The sequence below is a fragment of the Perissodus microlepis genome, chromosome 6 (genome assembly GCF_051167445.1).
Source record: "Perissodus microlepis isolate ML-2025 ecotype Zambia chromosome 6, ASM5116744v1, whole genome shotgun sequence".
In the NCBI taxonomy this organism is placed as follows: domain Eukaryota; kingdom Metazoa; phylum Chordata; class Actinopteri; order Cichliformes; family Cichlidae; genus Perissodus; species Perissodus microlepis.
In genome coordinates this window covers 27098195-27124550 of record NC_140466.1, presented here as the reverse complement: position 1 = coordinate 27124550, position 26356 = coordinate 27098195, and the positions used below count along the sequence as shown (strand labels likewise).

At 38.6% G+C, this 26356-nt stretch overlaps 1 pseudogene across 1 annotated transcript; it reads right to left on the bottom strand.

Moving 5' to 3' along the window:
- Window positions 1-22545: 22545 nt before the first annotated feature.
- On the bottom strand, window positions 22546-24405 carry LOC146385794 (uncharacterized; annotated as a pseudogene). The gene is made up of 3 exons (XR_014800532.1): window positions 24221-24405; window positions 23639-23762; window positions 22546-23334 (listed from the first exon to the last, which is right to left on the bottom strand). The product of XR_014800532.1 is annotated as an uncharacterized LOC146385794 (transcript).
- Between the last annotated feature and the right edge of the window lie 1951 nt (window positions 24406-26356).

The following is a 26356-nucleotide window of genomic DNA, read 5'->3' as shown; positions in this document are numbered from 1 at the left end:
CAAAATTAATTTATTAATTATTTAACTACAACTATATTTATACTTTATGGTTCATATTTAGGGTGATAGATTATTTCACCTTCTCTCTACACCTTTCCAAGTTTCCTCTAAGGAGTAGCCGGCCTGGATACCCTTCCCAACCTATGTAATATTTAGATGGGTGACTTCCCTTAGGAGAAAAGTGCTTTTAGAAAAGAGAAAAGTGGTCTGTTTGTCTGGAACCAGCTGAAAATGTATGTTCCCTGTGCAACGCAGTGCTAATTATAACCATCTTGTACTGTTTTACTATCAGTTTCATATAATATTTACATCACTGCTTTATGACAGTCAGCTTAGTTGGAAATGCTGGCAGGAATGTCTCCAAGTTCACATGGATTATAGATCCAGCAGCACAAACTTTTATGAAGTAGTTACTCCACTCTGGAGGCTTGACTCACCTTCTGTTTGTGTCAAATTCTCTTGTTAGCTGTGTCTTGCTAAAGTAGCTGCTTTGCGTTCCTTTTAGTTAGGTGAGTATTTCATTCAAAGTTACCACAGTCAAATTTTCACATAAAGCTATAATTGCACACATTTTTTCTTTTGTTTTCTGACCACATGTTGCATTTTTATAATTGAAATCTGTTGCTTTGTGTTAAAACTGTCATGTCAGACACTAGGTGGGAGGACTCTGAGGCTGGGCTCACAAAACAGTTCAAGAGTTTATTTAAAGCAGACGTTTTCAGGTGAACACACAGACAGGTGAGGGGAACATTGAGGAGGGGTAAGAGCCCAGACACAAGGGAATCCACACGATCCAATGCTCTCTCCTTCACTCCAGACACGACAGAACAGGGAATCCAACACCACCTGCACACAGAGAGGGCAACAGCACTGAGAGGATGCAACAGGGGAAACTTGCGAATCAAAGAGCCAGGGTTTTAGTCTTCCTGCTCATTAAGTAGGAGCTACAGATTGCTTATCTCCCACAGGTGGGGAACCAGCCGCAGGTAAGTTGGGTGGAGACTCAGAAGGTCCGCCTTGGCATGACCCGGAACTCAAGCAGAGAGAAAGAGTGAGAGCAAGAGAGAGAGTCCACTGCGGAGCCCGGGTCCTGACAAAAACAGTTTCAATGCATTATAGCACAAGGTTAAACGGTCCAGAAAGGACTGCTTTAACACAAAGTTATCGGCAGTAAATACAGGGAGTGCAAAATTATTAGGCAAGTTGTATTTTTGAGGAATAATTTTATTATTGAACAACAACCATGTTCTCAATGAACCCAAAAAACTCATTAATATCAAAGCTGAATGTTTTTGGAAGTAGTTTTTAGTTTGTTTTTAGTTTTAGCTATTTTAGGGGGATATCTGTGTGTGCAGGTGACTATTACTGTGCATAATTATTAGGCAACTCAACAAAAAACAAATATATACCCATTTCAATTATTTATTTTTACCAGTGACACCAATATAACATCTCCACATTCACAAATATACATTTCTGACATTCAAAAACAAAACAAAAACAAATCAGCGACCAATATAGCCACCTTTCTTTGCAAGGACACTCAAAAGCCTGCCATCCATGGATTCTGTCAGTGTTTTGATCTGTTCACCATCAACATTGCGTGCAGCAGTAACCACATCCTCCCAGACACTGTTCAGAGAGGTGTACTGTTTTCCCTCCTTGTAAATCTCACATTTGATGATGGACCACAGGTTCTCAATGGGGTTCAGATCAGGTGAACAAGGAGGCCATGTCATTAGTTTTTCTTCTTTTATACCCTTTCTTGCCAGCCACGCTGTGGAGTACTTGGACGTGTGTGATGGAGCATTGTCCTGCATGAAAATCATGTTTTTCTTGAAGGATGCAGACTTCTTCCTGTACCACTGCTTGAAGAAGGTGTCTTCCAGAAACTGGCAGTAGGACTGGGAGTTGAGCTTGACTCCATCCTCAACCCGAAAAGGCCCCACAAGCTCATCTTTGATGATACCAGCCCAAACCAGTACTCCACCTCCACCTTGCTGGCGTCTGAGTCGGACTGGAGCTCTCTGCCCTTTACCAATCCAGCCACGGGCCCATCCATCTGGCCCATCAAGACTCACTCTCATTTCATCAGTCCATAAAACCTTAGAAAAATCAGTCTTGAGATATTTCTTGGCCCAGTCTTGACGTTTCAGCTTGTGTGTCTTGTTCAGTGGTGGTCGTCTTTCAGCCTTTCTCACCTTGGCCATGTCTCTGAGTATTGCACACCTTGTGCTTTTGGGCACTCCAGTGATGTTGCAGCTCTGAAATATGGCCAAACTGGTGGCAAGTGGCATCTTGGCAGCTGCACGCTTGACTTTTCTCAGTTCATGGGCAGTTATTTTGCGCCTTGGTTTTTCCACACGCTTCTTGCGACCCTGTTGACTATTTTGAATGAAACGCTTGATTGTTCGATGATCACGCTTCAGAAGCTTTGCAATTTTGAGACTGCTGCATCCCTCTGCAAGATATCTCACTATTTTTGACTTTTCTGAGCCTGTCAAGTCCTTCTTTTGACCCATTTTGCCAAAGGAAAGGAAGTTGCCTAATAATTATGCACACCTGATATAGGGTGTTGATGTCATTAGACCACACCCCTTCTCATTACAGAGATGCACATCACCTAATATGCTTAATTGGTAGTAGGCTTTCGAGCCTATACAGCTTGGAGTAAGACAACATGCATGAAGAGGATGATGTGGACAAAATACTCATTTGCCTAATAATTCTGCACTCCCTGTATGGTTCGGTTCGATACTTTGGTGTCACGGTTCGATATTTTTTCGATACAAAAAAATGTTCGTGCCTTTTTAATTTATCATTTATTAAAATTATAAATATATATTTTTAACTCAAAAGTACAGTTTTTAAATTTAATGTTGCTAAAACAACAAAATAACAAAAATAAATCTATCTGATCGAGAAATCACTCATCTTTGGAAAAGAGAGTTTATTACAGAGAAATGTCTCTTTCCAAAATAAAAGCTATACTATACGCTTCTTCTGGGCTATATTCTCAGCAGCATATTAAACATATCAGGTCTCCATAAGGAGAATCATGTGCTAACGGCTGTCTAAATGACTCAGGTAAAGTTTGTAGCATGCGTGCTTGTTGTTTTTGTCTGCTTCCACTTGTCTTTGCACTAGGATGATGTCGGAGTAAATGTGCAGTCATATTCGTTGTGTTCCTACTAGTGCTGTCAGCGTTAATCTCGTTAAAATGACATTAACGGCATAACGCAGAAAATCTCCGTTAACAAGTTACCGCGGATCGCCCCGTGCGTGGGGCTGGATGGCGTCAACACGTTAACAAGCTAACTGCGCTAACGCACTAGTTCCCACCAATTGAGCATTGCGTGGCACATCCGACATACTGTTTTACTTTTGTCCATGACGCGCTTACCTTCAGGGTCATGCTTCACATGAAAACCAAGATAGTTCCAAACGCCAGATCTGAATGAGGGTGGGGGAGGTTCAATTTGCCATGTTGCAACGAGCTTAGCTTCTGTCTTGCTAGCTTGCGCTGCGCTCAGTGGATCTGCACTCATTGCAGCCTAGGCGGAGTAGTCGAACGCAGATCCACTGAGCTCTCAACACAGACAGCATCGTCAGAAGAAAAGTTGATGAAATAAATAAAAAATTGTGTATTTGTATACATATGCCTACCGAACCGAAAGCACTGTATCGAACGGTTCAATAACGATACGAGTATCGTTGCACCCCTAATATATATATATATATATATATATATATATATATATATATATATATATATATATTCTTCTGTTGCACAAAGCTGTATAAAGAGAATTATTACCTGTTTATACTCAAGGAGTTCTTTATTATAATTTTTTATTTATTATGTCAAATACATAATAATGAGTTTCCACCAAATTCTTTATATGCACAATGCCTCTTAAATAGCACATAAAATCCTTCCTGTGTATTCACAAATGCCCATCTGAGGATGAAAAAAACCCCTATAAATTCAAAGAGCTCTGATTCCAGCGCAGCAGGGCAGAAAACTGAAGCCAAGTTCTATCTGCTCTGGGTTTCACTTTGGCCCATTTCAACCACATGCATGCCCAACTACACAGACACATATACAGACATATGCATGACAACACAAACACGCTCACACATTTAAAGCCATTCAAACACAAGGGCATCCTGTCAGAAGTAGATCCACACCAAGACCTGTGCCAGAGCCCTGAAGCCATGAGATAGACGGTGCCTGGAATTTGTTTGAATACATTAACCAGTTTATTTGGTTCAAGTAAATGTGAAGCACAAGTCTTAAATTAGTCTCAATTATGCACGCAGCAATTTGTGGTGCTGTATCATAAGGTAGTTAAGCACACCGGAAACATAGCTCACTGTCCTTTTGCAGGGCATTGTGTTTAGATTATTCTGTGTCATATAGGCCAGTCGGGTATTCTGTACAACATATGTCTTAACACGTCAATCACAACCTTTAAAATCTATGAATTTTACTGTCTCTGGTGTCCTTTCACGTTCTGGGATGCAAAGGATTCCAAAGTGATTGTCAGGGTGAACAAATGTGGCCGTGCACACGTGACAAATATTGACGTACCTCACCATTTTCTACCTCCCACTGTTTGACCTTGGTTCACCTGTCATGCTTTTAAAAAACAGCTAGCACGCTTTGCAATCAGTGTCTCCTCAATGACATTGGTTTGCTGACTCATAACGTCTATGACTTTGGGAAGGATAAGTATGCGTTACATCTGTCACAGCGTAAAGTGCACCATGAACCAGAAGGGATGAGGAAAGAATTCCAGAGCTACAGTGTATATGAACCTCACACACTGCTGACTGGGACAGAAAAGATGAGTGCAACAGCTGTAATAAGATCATCCGTTGTCCTTGACTGACGAGAGTATGACTTGTCAGATACTGTATGGTTGACCACACAGCATAAGATATAAAACAGGGCTTTTTGCGGGTTTTTTTGTTATTGTTGTATTATTACCAAAATATGCTGTTTTGCACAGTTTAAAGTGAAAATCTCAGAGATGTAAAGAAATTGCAGCTCTCTCTCTCTCTCTCTCTCTCTCACACACACACACACATACACACACACACACACACACACACACACACACACACTGTTAGGGTTAGGGGGCCATCATTTTGTGAGGACATACAATGCTGCACACTACTTGAGCAGGGCATGGAGAAAGTGACCTCAGTGAGAAGTTGGGGATGTGTAGCCTGTCAACTGCTGCTCCACACTGACCACCAGTGTTGGTCAAGTTACTTGAAAAAAGTAATCAGTAACTAATTACTGATTACTTCCCCCAAAAAGTAATCCCATTACTTTACTGATTACTTATTTTCAAAAGTAATTAATTACTTAGTTACTTAGTTACTTTTTAAAAACCTAAATAGGTGATAAAGCAACAGATCTTTCAGCCCAATTTTACTTTTTCTGCATAATCCATCATACAAAATGTAATCAAATGGAAAAGTCTCTTTTTAAAACTCGTTTTATTAGTTTTAATCTTTTAACTTTATGCATCAAGCAAAAATTAAATTATATGCAACATTCACTGACTGGAAGATTTTTGTTTAACATTTAAACCTATTTTCTGCACATTCCAGCACATTACAAGTAACGCGTTACTGCCCATCTCTGCTGACCACTGCTGTAAATGATCACAACAACTTTTACACAGTACTGCATTTTTAAATGTAATTGATTTGGAGCTAAATTCTGAAAAGCACAAATATCTTTTTCTGTCGATATTTTTATTCTAGGTGTTTATATTCCAGCAGAAAAGAAAAATATAAACAGCTGGTGTTGATCTTACTGTGACCATTGTGGGTGTTTGTGGTTTTCCTGTTTGTACTGGCATGACACGAGGACAGACAGGTAGCAGAAAGAGCTCGGACTGAAACGGACACTGGAGCCTTATTAAAACATAGTCAGAATGTAGGACATTACTTCTCCACAGCTTTGCTTTTAATAGGTTTTATTATGCATCTGTGCATTACGGCGTCTCATGACTAACATGTCAGGAAAGCCTCTGTTTGAATTTGAGTGGTATTCTCACTTTCTGTGTTCATATTATAGGATCCCATTTTCACACGTGGGGGAGCGCTACGATCCATCAGGGGAACACTGTGCTCACCTGTGCAGCTGTGCCTGTGAGGTTTTCTTCTATTTGCAGATTAAGCAACTGCATTTTCCTCTTTTTAAACAAGTATTAGATGGACCACTGTCCATCTGCTGCTCTACAGCCCCTAGTTATAGTATTAAAATGGAACATTTCATAGAGATTAAAGAGTTTCATTACTACACTTGATGTAACCTAAATGTGAACATGAATGACGTTACCTTCCCAGCAGCATCAGTCCATAACTGGAAACTTTACCATAATTCTGAAAACTACTCAGTTTACTATGCACTTTAAAAAGTCTTACATTTTAAAGCAAGGATGTGATTCAAGGAAGAGTAAGATTTTAATTGTAAACAGGTGGCAAAAAACTTGATGTTACAACACAGACTGAGGGAAGACAGAAGAAATACATACCATGGAGAGAGCGGTAATAATAGAATACAGGTGAACACTATCAAGGCAGTAATGAGGGTGGGAAACAAAGAACATGAGAAACTAACCTCTAAAAAAAAGGGATGAATACAGTCACCTAAAACAAAAAAGTGGCAGGAAACAGTACAAATACTGAGGAAAAACTCTTCTTTGGCACACTTTGTAGGGGTTGCTTATCATCTGTTGCCCTCTCAATGTATCCCTAGCATTCCTTTCAACCTTCTACATGTCCTCCTGTACTACATCCATGAATCTTGTCTGTGTGGTCTTCTACTTTTCCTCCTGCCTGACAGCTCCATATTCAACATCCTTTGTTCAGTGTTACTCCTAATGAAAATCTTAAAATCTTTAACTTGCCAAGACTTGCCACCTGTCTTTTTGTCAGTGCCATCTCCAAATCATAACACAAATATAAATTGAGCCCCTGGTTCTTATGCAGCAATTTTCTACTCTGTTTGATCACATTATACAACATGCCCCATTCACCCTTTCACACGAGGACTTTCTATTTAACATGGCATCCAATCTCTTGCCCAAGGACACTTAGGCATGCAGAGTGGAGACTGGAGGGGATCAAACCACAAACCTACCAATTAGTGGAAGACCTGTTTTAACTAATGAGCTATGCCCCAAACATACTGGCTGTTCACAGCCTTCCTGTTGTCTATCGAGACAACAGGAAGGCTGTCTTAGCCTCAGGAGACAGTAACTGCACTACAGCTACACTATAACAGCAAAGAAGTCTACAGTCACGTCACGTTTGCCACACCAATCACATTGTTTACAAAGTCACAGGTCAAGTATCACTCTGATATGCCACCTGCCCATCTGGTCATTCATTTGCCACTCTAATGTGACTGCAGAGTAAAACGAGCGAACAAGAGTTCCTCTTCATGCAGTCTAGCGGCGCCCCTTTAATTTCTGACCTTGCAGATTATGAACTCTGTGCACACTGCTTGCTTGGAATGTTTATCATGACATCTGGATTTAAACAGACACGCTTCAGCAGTACAATTTCCTGCAGAGCGCTGCACAGAGGCCAGCAAGTTGCTTTTCTAACTAGCTAATTATTGGGTACGTCAATCACCCATCACAGAGTTTCTTTTTGGATTCAGAGCACTCCCGAATGATATGCAAGTGGCTTCCTGTTACTGTGAGTGCCGGCAAAACTTTCTCCTGACTGATATGCATGGGGTTTTTAAGAAAGTTGAAAATAATCTTTTACTTGCATGTGCCCCTGCAGATGATAAGCATTTTGCAGAGACAGATGATGACGGAGAAAGTTAACTGTATATCATGACAAAGCTCTTTTTGTAGGCTTTTATATTTCCTCACACACACACAGGATAAGCTTTCTCATCTCTTATATTTTGCGTTTTTGCACCGTTCACATTAGCATCCTACGGAAACACTTTTATGTTATTTTCCCACTACATCCCTTTCTTTGCAGCATGTACCGAACAGCTTATATCACAGCCAGTGGACTTTGTTGTGTAGGTGTTAGCTTTTCACTGTCAACACACAGTGGGATAATTGGCAATCGTCGGTGTAAACATCCATGCCATCTTAAGTCAAACAATGTCTGTGTGTGTCTGTGCGCGTGTGTTAATATCTGCAGCATTTTGCATCGCTTTGGTGTCTAGTTTATCTGCCATTCGAAGAACAAACTAAGGATGTAAATGTTATGGTGATACAGATGTGAAGCCTAATACAGACTTTGCAAGTAATGCTGTGAAGCATCTTCAGTGAACAGACGGCTCTGAGCTTTAAAGCCCGTTTTGTATCCACCTCACAGCTGAGGAAGAGCTTTCCTTTAGTGCTTATGAAAACATGTACACATGGTTTCCAGGAGTGCTCATTAAAGTTATGAATATTTTCATCCCAGGAAGTGTCAAAGTAATGGGAACCTTTCGTGCTCAATCATTTAATGATTAAATTGTGCGCTTTTAGCTCCCACTAAAGTTGGCTTTAAATGCTGTTAGCATGCATTTTTCAATAGATGTGAGTAATTATTTAGCAGGAGCAATCAGCACCAGAGGCTCCCAGAGGCTCCGAATTACGGGCAGAACCCCAAGATACCGCCATACCCCATTATTTCATTCACAGTGGAGTTTGAACGTTGGCAGCTCACATCACTGGGCTCTGTGTTCAAACATTTCACAGTAAGTGAAGCCTTTCAGTGGCTGAAAGCTGATGGCTGATAGCTTGTGTTTGGCTTCAGTTGTGTTTGCACATGAACACAGATGTGAGCCCGAGGCTGTTGTCTGAAACCCGTGTGAGGAGCGAATCAGATTTGTGTGTGGGATTACTTGTAATTGGATACTATGAATTGCTTTTTCCTTTTAGGTAGGATTATTTTACACTCACTATTTCTGTCTTTCACGAATCGGGGTTATCAGCCAAAGATCATTGCTCTCAGATCATATCTGAGAAGTGGCACTTCTACATTTAAAATAAAAAATTTTTAAAAAGCTTTTGGCTTCTTTCCAAAGTGTAAATTTCTAAATATACATGTATCCTATCATATAAATGGAGGTGTTGGAAAAAAATGTGCTTCCTTATAATTAAGGAGTTTATATTCAAGGGGTCAAGCCTGGCCACTGCTCTTCTGTAACATCATTAATGGACTCTCTGGTGTTTCCAATTATAAATGTTTATCCATATGTATGCATCCATATTTAGCATTAAATCTAGTTCTCCTATTATTTCAACCCAAAGGTATCCAGATAGCCAACACCATCCACGTGTGTGTATCCAGAGGCAGGAACATTAACTCATCCCTGTTGTTTCACCACTTCTTCAGGTACTTGTCACGGTGCCACCTGGCTAAGGAAAGTTAGTGGAGTAGGTAGGAACCTACATCTGAGGGGGAACCCAAGTTGCTCCCAGGCCAGATGGTATATATAATCCTTTCAATGTGTTCTGGCTCTAACCTCTCAGTTGATGTGCTTGGAATACCCAAACACTGAAGGCGTCCAGGAGCCATCTTAATCAGACCACCTCAGCTGTTTGGAAAAGGGTAGCGGTTACACGTTCCCTTATGGTGAGCACTTTTATTTGAAAATCAAATTCTCTTCATAACTAACCTGAGTTCTTATTAAAGTTTTTTTTTCTAAATGTGACCTCGGTTAATTTATTGCTAGTTTCACATTGGATAATATTTATTTGTTATTAATTGAGCAATGTTTGTATTTGTATGTACTTGAGCTGCTAATTTGTCCTTGACTTTTGGGGATGCCTCATTCAGTATGCAAAATGTGTTATCCTGTCCCAGATGTTTCACATACTGCCTTTAACTGAGCCAGTTGACTGCAGTGCAAAAAGCCTTCAGCAGTTGCAAATGAACCCTTGATGATGCTAGCTGATACTCAGCGTTGTGCCACAGAAAATCTGCAGCTGGTTTGGGTTGACTTTGTGTGCCAAAAACACACAAATGAATGACCTGCCAGTGTGAACACAGGCAACCTGGGACAGCTAGAACCATCACTGCCACACAAACAACATTATACACTGTGGGGAGCTTGGTGAATTGATTTTCTTCATTTAACAAAGTGTTCTGTAGTTGTTGTTTTTTTGAATGGTAAAATTAACAAGTAATTGATAGCAGACACAGGTCAAATAAATGGAAAATTTTCAGTAATATCCTGGACTGTGCTTCTCATTAGTCTCTATGCAATAGCAAGCAGTTACTTTTAGAGAAAGGCAAGCACAGGTGAAGATAATATTAAATAAAATATTAATGAAACATTAAGGCGGTGGTTAGCTGTTAAATTTAGTGGAGTCAGTGAACCAAGTGATTTCTTACAGATGCTAATCTGAAAGTGGTGGTGGAGTCTGCACCTGTTTAACTAGCCTGTTTTATTAAATCAGACATGGTAAAAGTTCCTCTCTCCATCATCAAAGCAATCTTTGCTAATTAGATGAAGTAGTTTTTAAAAGTTTGCTCACAGTGCACATTAACTCATCTATGTCGCACGTGCTAGCCAAGATGGTTTGTAACAGAAAATGTATCTTTTAAAATGATCAATCACGCAGTAATTTTTTCATTTGCTTGCTACAGTTTCCAAACATATCTGCGCATGAAAGCACCCTCAGTCTTCAGAGGTTTATTCAAACATCCAGCATCAGCCTTTATTCAGGGGACATGGACATGCCCATGCCAAGGAAACTGACAGAAACTGATTCTAGTGGCTCAGAGTCAACTACAGCTACAAGATAAGAGTAATTAATTGGATGGATGCAAAGATTCAACGTTGTTTGCTTTATGAAACAACATGTTTGAAATTTAAGGAGAAGTGCTTGCCTTGCTTGCCCTGAAGAAGAAGATATTTTAACAACTAACATTAGATAATATTTTAAATGGTGAATAAACACAGAAATCATGGTATAAAAATCAGGCTTCATCTATTGTAAAGCTTGATATTGTGTCACAGTTTAGCATTTATGCTGCCATAAAACTGAATTTCTAAAGTCAGTGTAGTATAAGTTAGCAAAATCTTAACCCCAATTGTTGAGAGTTTCCTTAAGTTTTAATATTTTGCATATAACACCTGTCTCCAACTTTTTTTTTTTTACCAGACTTCAGCTCTGTCTCCATGACAGTGCTGACACCAAAGTTTGTTATGAAATATGTGCAATGACGGCTCAGTGCCAGAGTGTTTAATTAGCAAGTTAAGTTAATGTAGCACTATTGTAATTAGCATTTTCTGCTTATTTTTTATCCTGATGTTAATTACAGACAATATAGCATCTTCTCTAAGGACTCTCATCTGCTGTTCTTCAATCTGTGGTTTGCATATAAATAAGATAAATAAATAAGACAGCTAAATGAATCACAATGTATTTATATCACTCATATGATGTTGACATGCAAACCGTAGCATTGCGTAACTGAACTTTGAAATATATTTTCTCATTTAGTTAATGATTTTTGCAAACCATTAATCTAATTGGACATTTCCATTAAAAGTGCTTAAGATAATTTGATACAAATGAAGGAATGTAACGGTCTGAATGCTGCAGTGACAACAGAATAAATACGTTGCACGCGACTGTGTCACAGTTCTAAACGAAACAAATGTGATTTTGAGCTCAGCATGAGATTGCACTCTATTAAGAGGATGCATCCATGTAATTTAATGCAGTTTATTTGGTATGTTGCATTTTGCATAGTTCATAATAACAATGAGATTACTATATTACACTAACAATAATGTTTAATATTGGGACAGGTTGCATGACATCAATATTTCCAATTTCACTACTTTATGTAATATTGCAGCTTAGAGAAAATGGGGTGATTTTCATTAATACTTTAATTAAATTGCATGAACCGGCAATCTGTCAGTAGCATCCACAGTAGCAGCTTTCATTCAAGCTGCTTTAAATTTTAATTTAAAAAGCGCTGCTAGAAACTATCATCTGATAGGTAAGATGAGCCTGTGTGACTGTGTATTTGTACTTACGTCTGTAGATATCCATTTGCCACCTTGCCATTGCAATTATGGCTGCTGGGGAATAGTATTTAATAATATACACTTGTCACCTTAAAGATTGAGTTTAGTGCCTTTTTATAGCCTGAATAACCCTCTGAAATTGAACGATAGTTCGAAAAAAACCATTTTGCAAATTTAATTTACAGCCCGAAACCAACCAAAAGAGACCCAACTTCAACAATGGGAATTCTTACTTCTTCCTCATGACTAAAACAGATTAGTTACACCACCAACAAAAGTTTCAAGTGAGCTCATTACACGGTTTGAAACTTGTGGAAGAATTCTACAGTTTGCCAAATAAAAGCTTCCTGTTCTTCCTCTAAAAAATCCCCCCTGGACTGTGGCCCTTGTCTGATTTTCATCCAAAAGCCTAAACAACATAATACCAAGAATAACAACAGCAACAACAAAGTCTAGCAGCCATTTATGTACAATTCCCAGGTTATGAATAATATTTGAAAGTCTTCTTGGGTCAGTTTGCAGCGCGGCCGTGTTGTTTTGCTGACACAGGTCCTCATTAAAACCAGTTGCTGATTTTTCCCTCCCTCTCGCGTCTTCTCTTCCTCACTCAGTTCCTCTTTGTGCTGCTGGTTCGACATCAAAGGGATTAATCTGCATAGAGCGAGGAGGGAGTAACGAGAGCCAACCTTGTTTAGCTAGTCAGTGTGCTGGTAGTGCTTATTGGCTGCTGACAGATGAAAGAAGAACTGCTCCACTAGCTAAACCTCATAAGTGCTTGGTATGATAAAAGCTCATTTCCTCAGTGAAAGTGAATATCCTCACAGCTATCTGAAAGAATGCACATAATAATTACAGAATGAATGTGAAAAATAACAAATATATTTCAGTCACTACTTCTGAGTGCTTTATAATTTACTTTAATAGGATTCCTGTTTTCATTATCCTGCTTTCAGTATTTTTTGGAAATCACAGCTTAAATCAAGAGAGCGATGGCCAAACAGAGTTTGTTCAATGTTGATAAATGATTCTTAGTTGACATTAGTCATCCTCAAAAGCAAACTAACCACGGCATGGTTCATTCTGAGTGTGTGCCCTTATGTCTACGTGGCTTAACATATACTCACACGTGTTTACAAAACTGTTGCATGCATACTTGTTATGCATTGCCGCTTTACATCACCTGTAATGAGATTATGGGGTGTATTTTCTTGGCAGTGCAAAGCGCTACACTGCTATTACCCTTTTGTGAGGCACAGACGTGAACAAACTAGTGGATGCTTTATTCAAAAAAACTTGCAAGTTCTCTTTGTTACAGTAAGCTTTTGCATGGTACATAGGTTACCAGGAACGTATGGCATAAAACATTGGCTGGAGGGGATGAAGGTGAAGCATTTTCCCAGCATTGTCTTGTTAATACGTTGCGCTTGGCTCGCTAACCTTTAACACTGCTCTTAACGGAGTGTGAGGTTGTAAAGGGACTGCTGGACAGATGTGCACAGTGATGGTGCCAATTAAACTAGCTGCTGGTGGTCAGCTCATACTGTCTGCTTATGGAACCACAGTATCCTCTTCCTCATCCTCTTCCTGCATTTGTTGTGTTAAGAAAAACTGTTGATGAGGAGCAGGACGTGGCATATTTTATGAGATTGTTTTCTTTAGAAATTCTATCAGTGTTCGTGCTGATCTTAGTAAGTCCGATTGTGTTTCTTAGAATAGATGTGTGTTTGTTTGATAAAGGATGGTGTTAATTAAATCAAACAGTTTGCTGGTATTAATGGACATTAAGACGTATCTAAAAGAGGTAAAATGAATAGACTCTATCTATCCTAAATATAGTACTGTGTGTATGTGCAGCCAATGAATCACTTAACAGTGCATCTGTCAAGAGTTATGATCAAGCTTTGACTGAGACACTAGAAAATCAGGATCTTGTGTGAAAATCTGTGTTTGCCTATAATTGGTTGTATATCATTAATTGTCTTGAATGAGAATGAGCGCAACGCACAGTCAGATAAAGCCAGAGGAGCACTACAAGCCAGCAAACTGACACAATGTGTTAAACGTCTAGTGGACATAACACACCTTTACCAAATTGCTTTTTTAATCACAGTAATCACAGAAATGTTCAGTGTGCTCATTTAGACCCTGAAAGACATTTTCTTTGTTTTTCCTTGAAACCTTGGTACACCCATTGATACAGCTGTGCTCCCATCGCCACGTCGTGGTATATTTATACCATATACCATATATAGTATTTGTAAGAAAAAAGGAGGATTATAACTGTAACTGCAGGAAGAAAAGGTAAGATGTGATGCACAAATTTGTAAAGGATACTAAAGGGCTGCAGACGTACATGCGTACACAGTCTAAATACAGCAAAACATTTTTGGTCATTTTCTGTCTGAATTTCTACCTTAATCATCTGAACACAAGCAGAGCAGCTGAGTAGGCAGAGGATGCACCTGCCACAGGGTCCACTCTGGTTCCAGCCAAACAGCAGCTTTTTAGGGGGCTTTACTCAAAGCGTAATTTAACTGTCTGACTACATGCAGAGTTTTACACCGCTGCTCAGCCAGATGCAGCGTTGCAAAGGGATGAAGTTACATTGGTGTGTTGCTGAATTGATCTATTTGGTAAAAGGGAGCGAAAGTAGCTGAAGCAGGAGAATTCAAAGTGCAATGAGGTAGTAAAGTTTGAACATGATATCAACCAAAATACCAGCTAAGGCATTGTTCTTTTTTCAGTAATTGGGCTTTTTAGGCTTTGTGATTGTAGTGAAGTAGATTTTGGGGTAGGATTTTACGCGATGTCCAGGAATGCAGCACTAACATCCACACCTTCCCAGCTGATAATTAGCTTCCTTATAAGAAACAGCTGCGCTTCACTACCACACGGAGGCATTTGGCAGTCTTTTCCCAGCCAAGGTGGCTGAGAGTGTTAGGCAGATAAGCACTGCAGATCTCCTCAGGAAAGCTGCTCATTTTCGTATTGCCCTTTAGATAGTGGTAAGTGGGACCCTCGTGTTTGTCTTAATGTGGCATATAGTAGGGTGGACCTTGATGCTGTTTTCCTCTTTTGTTACAGGATTGTGCCATACTGCTGCTGGTTTGTTTTGTTGTGGCCTGTTGTCATTGTACAAACGTTTTTGGACTGGCCTTGACTGACTCCTGGTTTTATGGTCCTTTACTCGGAATTGTTTTATATATTCTTGTTTTTATAAAGAACTGTAACTTAAGGTGCATTTGTTTTATGTATATCTCTTTTACTAATTTGTTTAATGTCTTAGGCTTTTTTTTTTTTTTTTTTTGCTTTTTTCTTTACTTTTGTTGCTTTAGTGGAGGCGCGGCCGCTTGTTGAGTGGCTAGGCATGTGAGGTGGAATCCCCTCCCCGATGCATGAGAGTGTACACACCAGGCACAGGTAAATTGCACCATTTAGATTTCAGTGTGAGTGACAGTGAGGTTTGCAGTGGAACTACATGGGTGACTAATTGGTGGCACCCTTGGGCACTCCTCCTGGTAGGTTGTCTCCTCAAGTGGCCGGTCTCCACTATTTTGTTTAGTTATTTTATCGAGCTGTTATTGTTCTAGGGTAGCATCATGGCAGCGAGCCTGGTCATTTTAACCATTGTTTGTTAAAGTGTTTTAATTAACCATCTTGCAGGCTCAGCCCTGCTACCTTAACAACTTTTCTGATTTTTACAGTTCTATGCTTTTTAGCAGTTTTTCTTAATAAATTTTGATTTGTAAAACTGATCTGCCTCACCTCTGCTGTTAATAACAAGCCTGTGGGCTTTGGTAGCTAGTGTAATGTCTACATTGGCTATAAAAGTCTTTCCTGGGATGTGCCTCCCCCCCCCCCCCAGGTGGTGTAGTCAACATCCCTTAGTCACCTACCTTGTTTATCCCTCATTTGTGCCACCACATTATCAAAGGACATGTCAGAGTTGACAGGAAGCTAGATTAGAGAGCAGGAGGAAGACAAGCAGGGAAAAAGGCCTCTGCAATAAAACAAGATATGGGTTGCCTGCTCGCCCCGAACTGAGTTTTATGTACCTGTTCTCAGAACTTGGTATTAACACGTTAACTTACAATATAAAGCACTTTGACTCGACTGTTGTTGTTACAGTTGCTATATAAATTGAATTGAATTTAATAAACTTTATGTAAACATTAAATATATTGTATTGCTTTCTTTCTGTCTTGTCTAATTAAAGAGTCAAAAGAACCAAAAATTACTCATATAACAGGTTAAATTGTTGGAAAAACATCCTGTTTTAGTTGCTTTTTGTTGAGACACTCACTCACTCACACTCTATTACCAGTGAGTGAAGTGCACAGCCATAAAGGATATCCTGTGATCAAATCAAATGACCTTTAGCCTTTAACTATAACTTACCCTGTAAGTAAGTGACATTATCCTACCCGATCTATACTGGTCCTGTGTGGACACCCACCTGCCTTACTTAGAACTTGCTCCGCCTACAAAGGACTGAGCAGGTTAACCAGTCTCACTTCATTTTAGTGTCTTTTCTCCCATGACCTCTGACTGTACCAAACCGCTTTAGCGTCTTTGCAGTCTGACCTCCATCAATATCCAACTCACCCTATTGAGTGAATCGCATGGCCTCGCAGTACCAGTGTCAGGCAACAGTGAACTGCTGAAGGGATAAAACTGGCCACAGACAAGTCAGTATTGTAAGGTCGTTGCAGTAGTATTATTGTCCGGAGACAGTTAACTGGAATCCTGTCATTCCGGAGCTGCGAGATTACAGCCAGTGATATCTTTGACCTCTAGCAAGTCTCCTCATAGGTACCGCCCTTTAATAGTTAAGCCAGGCTGAGGGAATTGGGGTGTGTGTGAGAGAGAGTGTGAGCGTGCTGCACGAGATGACCTCTCCCGCTGCATCCTTGGGTAGCTCTGCTTGAAGCTGAGACTAATTTCCATTCTATAAATCCTCTCATCTGAAGGATGCATCTAATGCGATCTCAGACTGGAGAAATGCAATGAATGTAAAATGCGATCCCCAATTTCTTGCACATTTTCCCAGGATAACGAGCTGACATTGATCTGCTCTTTTATTTTTGCCTTTCAACCTAATTTGGTATTATTAGTCTTGACTTTAGAGAAACTTCAACAATCAGGTATTCACTAACCTGCCATGGTCCTCAGGTCCTGAACCCAGAGTTTTGAGTTTTTTAGGTTTATGGGTTTCTTTTGGGTTTTGTGAAAGGATTATGTTGTAGCTCTATATTGTTTATGGTTTCTGTTTATCGTATCATTCTGGTGGTTTTTAGTCTTTGTTATCTCTGCCTTTAGTTCCTTGCTTAGCATGCTCAGCTTACATGTTCATTGTTTGCTACTTCCTGTCTTGTTATCCCTGATTTCTTCTTGCTGCATCTTCCACCTGTTTTCCCCTAGCCTCATTACCTTGTATATTTATCGATTGACACTCTCTTCGCCCTTTTCGCGTTCGCTCATTTTGCTCCGTATATCTTCATTCCGTGTTTCCTTGTATTTACTTTTCCTGTTTCCTGTTTTTGTGTTAGTAGCAATACACCTGTTCTTTGAGTTAACACTGTTTCCCAGAGTCTTGCGTTTGAGTCTACAACCTGCAAATCGTGACAAAACTAGAGGCCACTCAGCTCTGTCAAAGCATTGCATTTGCCATATGTTAAAGTAGAATGCACTGGGGTGTAGTAAATATGAGGATGTCTTGTTGTCTCCAAGTTTAGCACATAAAATTAAACTTCAACTATAAAACATGATGTTGAATCAACAACTGTTTAGCCAGACATCCTTTTCATTTTTAATTTTCTTGGTTTAAAATAGACCATTTACCTTTAATCCACATGAAGCTTGTGAGGCTTTTGTCTTTGAGAATAGTTATTTTTAAAGTGTGTAAAGGTCGATTGAACTCAGAAATATCTTCTTCATGGTTAACACTATTTTCATTAGTATGTAAGAAAGATGTGCATGTTCATTAAAAACATGTCAGAGGCACACAACGTGCTTTGAAAGCGAACATTTCTCAGGGGAAATATAGCTCTCAAACAACCCAGCGAATACTGGGAAGCCTGTGAATGTACTGGTACCATTTGGTATAAATGCATCTATAATACCCTGTTGTAAATGTTGTCAATAAGACAACATGAATAAGTTGAAGACATGTGAAGTTCTGTCGAGCTTATATACTTAAATGTTTTTAGTTAATATTTGGAAAAAAAAGAACATGTATTGATTTTATTAAATTTCATTGCCATAATCTGTTGGAGTTAACTGCTGCCTGAAATCAAGCATTGTTTCAAAAAATAGGTTTTTACATTAGCAAATCAGCCTTGGACGAGTGGAGAACTTCAAACCTTGGTTGTGCCTCTCTTAGAAAAAGTAAAGCTCTCTGCCTGAAGCTAATTTCAAAGTAATAATATGTTGCAGTGTCTGAGAGGTTCCTGTTGCCAAACACACTGTGCAGCCTTCATCAAGAGATAATAGAAATGATTCGACTCTTCTATTCTATTCTAGTGATGTGTGAACATTTGCTATTCAAGATATTACTCAAACCATCCTATCATTTCAAATGTAAATGTAATAATAAAATAATCACTTCCAAAACTTTTTGTTTACTTCACAGTTTGGCTTTTTCTGCTCTCAAGAAAACAAAGACTTAAAAAGACTTTGAAACTAACATATATGATAGTTGAAGGGTCTCAATGAAAGGCCTCAAGCGAGAAATGCCAGGAGAAAAGCCAGTCAGGGATTTTAATAACAACCACATGACACCAAACTTCTTAAAAATGAACAAAAAAATGTTGCATTTGAGGAAATCACTGTTATTATGCCAACAAATTGTCTTTCTCAGAATGGACCTTATAATCCCCTTTGAGATATGAGCCGTGAACTGAAGCACTTTGATTTGAGTTTGCCCCGTTGATTTCCATTTTCTTTGTTTGCTGTCCTCGTTGTCTCTTATTTTTCATCACCAAGAATGTGAGCCCTGTTTTCCTAATGAAGGTATAGATAAACGTTTCATTTTATTATATCACACTTAATATAACTGCCGTTAGCATCACAGTAAATATATCTGCGTTTGCTTTATCTTTTACAGTTCATGACACCTGTGCAGCTGTAAAGTACAGCTAGTACCTGTAACTCACTTTGTGATATACTGTTGTCATGGGAGCGAGAATAAAGAACTAAAATTAAAACCAGTGTATTTAATTATGTATTTTTCCATGTCTCATTACTGAAATTACTTTAATTATTGTATATATCTCTGAATTCTCTATTTCACTGTAATAAAAGGACATAACTACATAGAGTGGATGACTGTAACTTGTTAATTCAGCTTGTGACCTTAAATTGTTTTTGGACTGTCTATATGCCACTTTTTACAGCTTCTGCAGGACATTACATTTTTAAAGGATGCAACTTAAGTTATTGTATTTACTAGAGATGGCACGATACCACTTTTTTATATGTCCGATACCGATACTGATATCATAATTTTGGATATCTGCCGATACTGATATAAATCCGATATAGCGTATTTTCTAATCAAAATATTTCTTAAAAGTATCTTGCTGCATTTTGTATAAGTTCATACTCTAGTTTTGTTTTGTTTTTTAAACTTAAGCTATTCTGTTATACCTGTATGCCTAAAATACACTGCACCCAAAATATTTCATAGTTCAGAAATACTGATCAATCTAGTAAACTTAAACCTACACCATCCTTCCTATTCTGGTATTTTAAAGAGTACTTGGTGGAAATATTAAGCAACCTAACTAATAGGGTTGTCAACTCCCAGCAAAAAAGAAAAAAAAAAAATAGGGAACCATCCCCCACCCTCTGCTTCATAATGCTTAATTGACATAATCGACTAAGTTAATGCAAGTGTAAAAAAAAAAAAAAAAATGCACAGAAATCAATAATTTTTCTACAATAATTAAATAGATTCGACATCTTTATTCAACAGAATTGCAGACTGCACACATGGTATCTTCCCAATGGAAAAAGTACTATACACAGCAAAATCGCTAGTGTGAAATTAACACTGAGTGTTAAATTTAACACTAGAAAAGTGTCTATATGTGTCCACTCTTTTGAGTGTTTAATCAACACTTTTCAAAGTGTTACATTTTTAACAATGAGCTAGTGTTATTTTAACACTGCACAGAGTTAAAGATTAACACTGAGTAACACTGACCAGTGTCAAAAATATTCTACACTGGTGTTAAGTGTAAAAAAATTAACACCGAATAGTGTTGGTAGTACTGTACACTAGCCCTGGTGTTTAAAAATTCAAGTCTGAATGGTGTTAATTTTCTAACACTAACACTAGTTTCAGTCAAATCATTAATACCACCAGATTACAATAAACTCCCATTAATCTCTGATATCTCTACTGCTACAATTAACCCCCAACATCTACCCATTACAAAGAAATACAAGACATTAACATTCCAAAATACTTTGTATTCAGATACACCACAAGTAAACAAGTTATACAAAATTACAGTATGGGACAATGTACATTTTGTCATCAGTGCCATTTGAAAATTGCCTATCATAAGGTCTATAGTACACCAGATCATCTACAGAGATCAGTGCAAAGACATCTAATCCATCCTCAATAACAAATGCATTTAAGTGATCATTGAAATATACTGTTGAGACCTTACAAGTTAGAAGATAAGCATTGAAATCTCTAACAATTATATTGACAATCTTACTGAACAAAGGCATCTCATTTTCAACACCAGAACAAACATACATCCCAACTTGATATTCTGTACCATAACTTTTGACCCAGGAAGTTGTAGAAACAATAGAAGAAACGTCGAACATTTTATTCAGTGCATCACTGCCTTTTAAGCTGCTGGCCAAGACTTCATTAATGGGGCCAAACTGTAATCTTTTAAAATAAAAATTTTCAAAATGAAAGGCTAATTGATTCTGATGTTTTTTTACTAGTGTTTTTGTGATATTTTTAAAGTTCTTTACAGATCTTTTGAAGAACTTGTGCTTTGCTTCAAATCTCATGCACCACATATGTATGAGTGGCCCAATTTTTCTAATGCAGCGTGGGTAATGGATCATTAGGTGGTGCTTTGGAATCAAATTCCGTTCTGGAAAGAGAGATTTGAAAGCCTTGTGATGATCGGCAATCAGATGTTTCAAATAGCAAGTCATGCCATGAGTTATAATGGGTGAAAAAACAATGTTCACAATTTGAACTAACAAAAGTAGCAAGTTCCAATGTCCATCATTTCTGCAAACGATATCTCCAAAAATCAATGGGCTATTCCGCAAAAGACACCATGACTGCACAGCATTAAGCCCAAGATCTTTGCTGTTGTCATCCAGTTTTAGCCCACCTGGCCTGTTCCTTCTCTGTGCATATCCGTAGTTAAAGCTTATAATTCTCTGTGACAATGAATTCAAGGATATCAAAGAGGTCTTAATCAAGTACTGAAACACAAGCTTTAACTCATACTGCACCACTCCCTCTAGTAGATCATGCATTATGTCTACAGCATAGTTGTCTGAAATATGGAACAGCCGAAGTGAATTGAGTAAACAATTTCTTTTTACACCAAATGTTGAGGCCAAAGCAGGATTTTGTTGAATGGCACCACAGTGTTTGTAATGAAGTTCTTTGGAACGCAGTGTTAAGCCTACATGATCTTCACTAAAAACTGACTGCAACTCTGTCTTATCAGTTAAACAAAATCTACAACAATAGTTTGCACTAAATGATTCAACAAAACCAAAAATGCTATGTAAAGCCAAGTTGTCACCTGTAATCTGAAAAAGCGAACCTCTCACAGGTGTGGCTGAAAAGGGCACTTGCATTCCTTCAGTCTCTAAAATCTTTAGATCATCAACAAGTGGCTTTAGGATAGGATCAAACCCATATTTTTTTAAGTCTTCTGAATGAAAAAGGGCTACAAGATGAATGTTCATCAACACAGAATTTAACTCTGGTGGCAAATTTCTCAAAACAAAATAAATACAACCAAGTTTGTGCACTCCCTTTTTTGAGCCTAAAGGATTAGCAGTTTCAAAATCGTCATAGTAGAGCTGGATCTGGAGAGCATGTTCTTGTTGTGAGAATAAACTGTGATTTTTGAAGTAGGAGCCGTCATTTAAATCTCTGTAAAACCCCTCCATGTTTAGTTTTGTTTTTTGGAAACTGCTACAAAGTTCACTGTTTCGAAACATAGATGAAAGGGATCCCATGATAGGAACGTACATGAATTTATCATTGACAGGAACTTGCCTGTATGTCCCTGTTGTTCTATCTTTGCGCACATCAAAACGCACACCAAGAACATGCTCTATGGGTTCAACTATTTTCCATTTTTGCTCAAAATGTCTTATCCTTTTAGATTCTGTGTTAAGACATGAAAATGGATTTTCAAGCTGATCAAAGCAATCCTCAACTTTTTCTAAGGTTTCTCTTGATGTATCAGTTCACAAACAGTCGACAACAGATTGTTTTGCATGTGCATGGATGTCATTAACCAGTTCCTCCAATGAACCAACTAAACACTGCACAGTACTTTCAGGAACTCCTGATGATTGTACTTGAGCAATAACAGAGCTGCACATGTTCAGTATTTGCCTTTTTTCAACTGGAACCTGTGTAGTTATTGTCATGGGATGAGCCACATTTACAGGCTGTGAAACAGAGGTTCCATCGTTAGGTACCGGCTCAAAATTGTTGATGACCTCAGAGTGAACGCAGTCTCCATGTGCTCGGAATAAGTGCCGCTTGTAACCAGAGTACGTGTGAAAGATAAATGAACATCCAGGCTCTCCACAGGTCAAACGTAAAAACTTTCCTGGGTACAAACCATGCTGGAACTTCAAATGTCTAAATAACACTGAGCAACTTGTGTGGTGTATCTTGCAAATGTAACAGATGAACATTTCCAGTCAAAGTGCTGAATAGTGGATATCTTTAAACTGTACAGTGAAGACTTCCTCTTGTTTCACTGACCCGAGGACTGTCCTTCACGCTGCCAACATCAATGCCATACACGGTGGTCTGGATGAATGTGTAGAAGTTGTCCAATGCCTTATCAAAGGACACGGCAAATAAAAAATGTGCCTTGAAAAGTTTTGCCTTGTCAAAACCTGCATCTCCCACCTGTGTCACACAGGGAATGACCTTTTGATCTAGGACAATGTAGAAACTTTGGGTAGAAACTTTGGATGATGTTCTTTCTTTCTCCAACACACAGGACGAATGGCTGAGTGGGGCCAGCCTTAAGAAAAGCCTCTGTGCTACCTCCCACCTGAGGGAGAGAAAGAAACCAAGTGATTCACATTAAACAAAATTGATAATCTGATGTTGAGGCATTGCTGTTTGAAATTATGACAATATTAAAATGTTTCACTCCGCGCGCACAATTATTTTTGTTTCAATGTGTACATTTAGTTTTAATAGAAACAATGACATGTCAGTCCTGCAACACCAAGCCTGTCTGGGATAGATACATCTGCTGCAGGTTGGATCACCTTGCCATCTTAAAATATCAGCCCTTGATAATTTGCATCTGTTCTCATCAAAAGAGAAATATACAATTCTAAAAAGCATACCTTGATGAATTTCATTAGGTGGTGAGCAGCATCTGATGTGCTAATCTTTGAAGACGTCCTTCCCTTAGATGTTGGAGGTAACAAGTGAAGCAGCAAAAGATGGCAGCCGCCTCGCAGTCCCAAACTACAGAATAGAAATTAAGATCATCACAATTACTGTCATTTAAAGGACCACAGCAGCCATTTTTTCCACGTTATGTAATACCATGATGACATTTTAGACACCTGATAATTTTTCAAATAAGGCATTTTTCCACGCCTTGGTATAAAAATTCATTTCTAGAGACTTAAAATCTTCTGGCCACCAAGTGAAGTACATATCGAGTCATAACAATAGTAAGATTATGTAACTTTTTTTGTGTTCAAACTACATTAAATGTCATTTCAGGTTTAACATGTTTGTAAGCTTGTTTTCATACCATACAGAAATGAACAGAAACCCAATGTGATTTAGAAAATGGACAGCTGTATTCCAATTTGTAGTAAAGGTTTACCAGTACGGTCCAGTGATATATTGTGTTGTGGGAATTAAGCAAATGCTGTAAAGGCATGCAAAATCTACCATTTCCAACTTACACTTACCAGCCTCGTCAGAGTAACGCTGTGCAGAAATGAGCAGCTCATCCAATTCTGTACTCTGAGACAGATTTTTGCAATCTTTGATGATCCTTGGCTTGAAAAATGTTGGCCACTTTGCAAGGAACTTACCAGACACTTCCTCCCCAACAAACAGCATTGTGAAGTCTTGGTCAATCTTAAACACAAAGTGTAACAACAGAAACAACACATTAACAAGAAAACAAACAAAGGAACCACAAAGCTGTCATTAAATCATTTTATGCCTTACCAAGCCAGGTGTATCTAGAAATCTTGGGAAAAGGTCCAGGACAGTAGAAGCTGTGGCAGGTTCTTGAACCACTTTTTGCCTATGTTGAAATGTCACCTTCATGTTGTCTTTGACATGTTTCATGTCAGTTGAGTGCCTCTTCCTTGCATTTATCACCTGACAACGGCCTCACATTTGAACACAAGTTGCGAAGAGTCTTGGGGCTGTCTTGAAAAGCTGACTTTGATTACTTCATCTCTTCTCTGGAACCAGCATATCACCACCTTCCAAGAGTAGAATAAGGTCCAGCATATAACACCATTTCTTTGCAAAATATCTAGCATGTCTAGTCCCTTTAGACTGAGTTAAAATTAATTTTGTTAAGAAAAAACATTCTTGATCCATTTTTAAGTAGTACAAGCTGTGTAACATGACTGCAATACAGTATTCTCTCAACTATCGCAGGGGTTAGTAGAAACCATATTTCTATTTTATTATTTTTTATATATTTTAAGCCATAAAAACCCTCCCCACTCTCTAACAAACCCTAATATAACCCTGTTATTCATTTTTAGACTAGAAAATGCTTAATTTACCACAAAAAAATGTAAACCAAAAAAAAGAGAAAAAAAAAGAAAAATACCTACTGGCTACAGAAATGCGCACTATAATGAAATTCCCACAATTTACAAGATGTAGGGGCCATTATAGTGTAAAAATACTCTCAGGTTACCCTTAAGCATCCTAGTTCACCTAAGGCAGGGTCTCAAACTTAAATGGGCTGTCATCTTATTGGAGGGCTACTTCAGTGTTCAAGAAGTAAAAAAGAAAGAAAGAAAGAAACCACAAAGAAAACACCCACAAATATTCCTGACAATGTAGCGTTTGGTTTGTTCGTTTTTAAATTTCAAATATTGTATAACAAGACAAAACTGCAAATATGAACGCATCCCCCCCCCCTCACTCTTAACTAACCGATGCCTTTAATTGAACTACCAAATTAACACAATGGTCCTCTCTTTCTGGTCAGACACTTTGCAGCACTTCTGCTGTAATTTTGTTCATATTTAACAAAATAAAAATGAAGAAATAAGTGTACACATTAGTTTTTGACTCTCACTGAGCTAACAAAGCCAATCCCTCCACATGTTTGTACTCTCTTGTTACCTCGGCCAGGTCCGCGGCTCTGAACCGTGGTAATGACACCTCTGGCTAATACGTCGGGTTGTCGGGCTTGTAGCTTTACTGTCAGCGAACACAGTGTACAGTCGAGTCTTAACAGCTTTCTTACAACCAGGCACTCATTTTGGCGGCAGTGGTTATTATTATATTTACATGCTTCCTTCTTCCATTTCTCCTCGGTAACAGCTCTTACTTTCCCCCTCTCTCGCACTCAAACACACAACGGGAGGGGCAGTTCCACGTTCTCCCTGCAGCACAGACTACGCTGCCCATGAGGGCCCGTAACACTCTGCCCTTATTGCCTTCATATTAAATCATTTTTGGCTAATGACAAAAAAAAGTCACTTTAAGGGCCAAATTGCATTATACTTCTTCACCTCACCTGACGTGGGCCGCGAGTTTGAGACCACTGACCCTAAGGCTTTGGCAGTTTAATTCGAAAATAAATAAAAGGCATTTAATAAAAACTGTGACATATATTAACATGTAATATTCATTACAGTCTGCCAATAGCCAGATTATGCTAAATGAATATTAGGAAAGAAACTGGTACTTTGCAGAGTTCTAGCTAGCAGTAGCCCAGCTTAACAAAAACAGTTAAAATTCAAATATGACACTTAAAGATGATGTATTTTGATATAAATACTATTTCTTTTACTAGTTATCATGTTACTTGTTCTAACATCAATCTAAAACTTAATATTTAACCA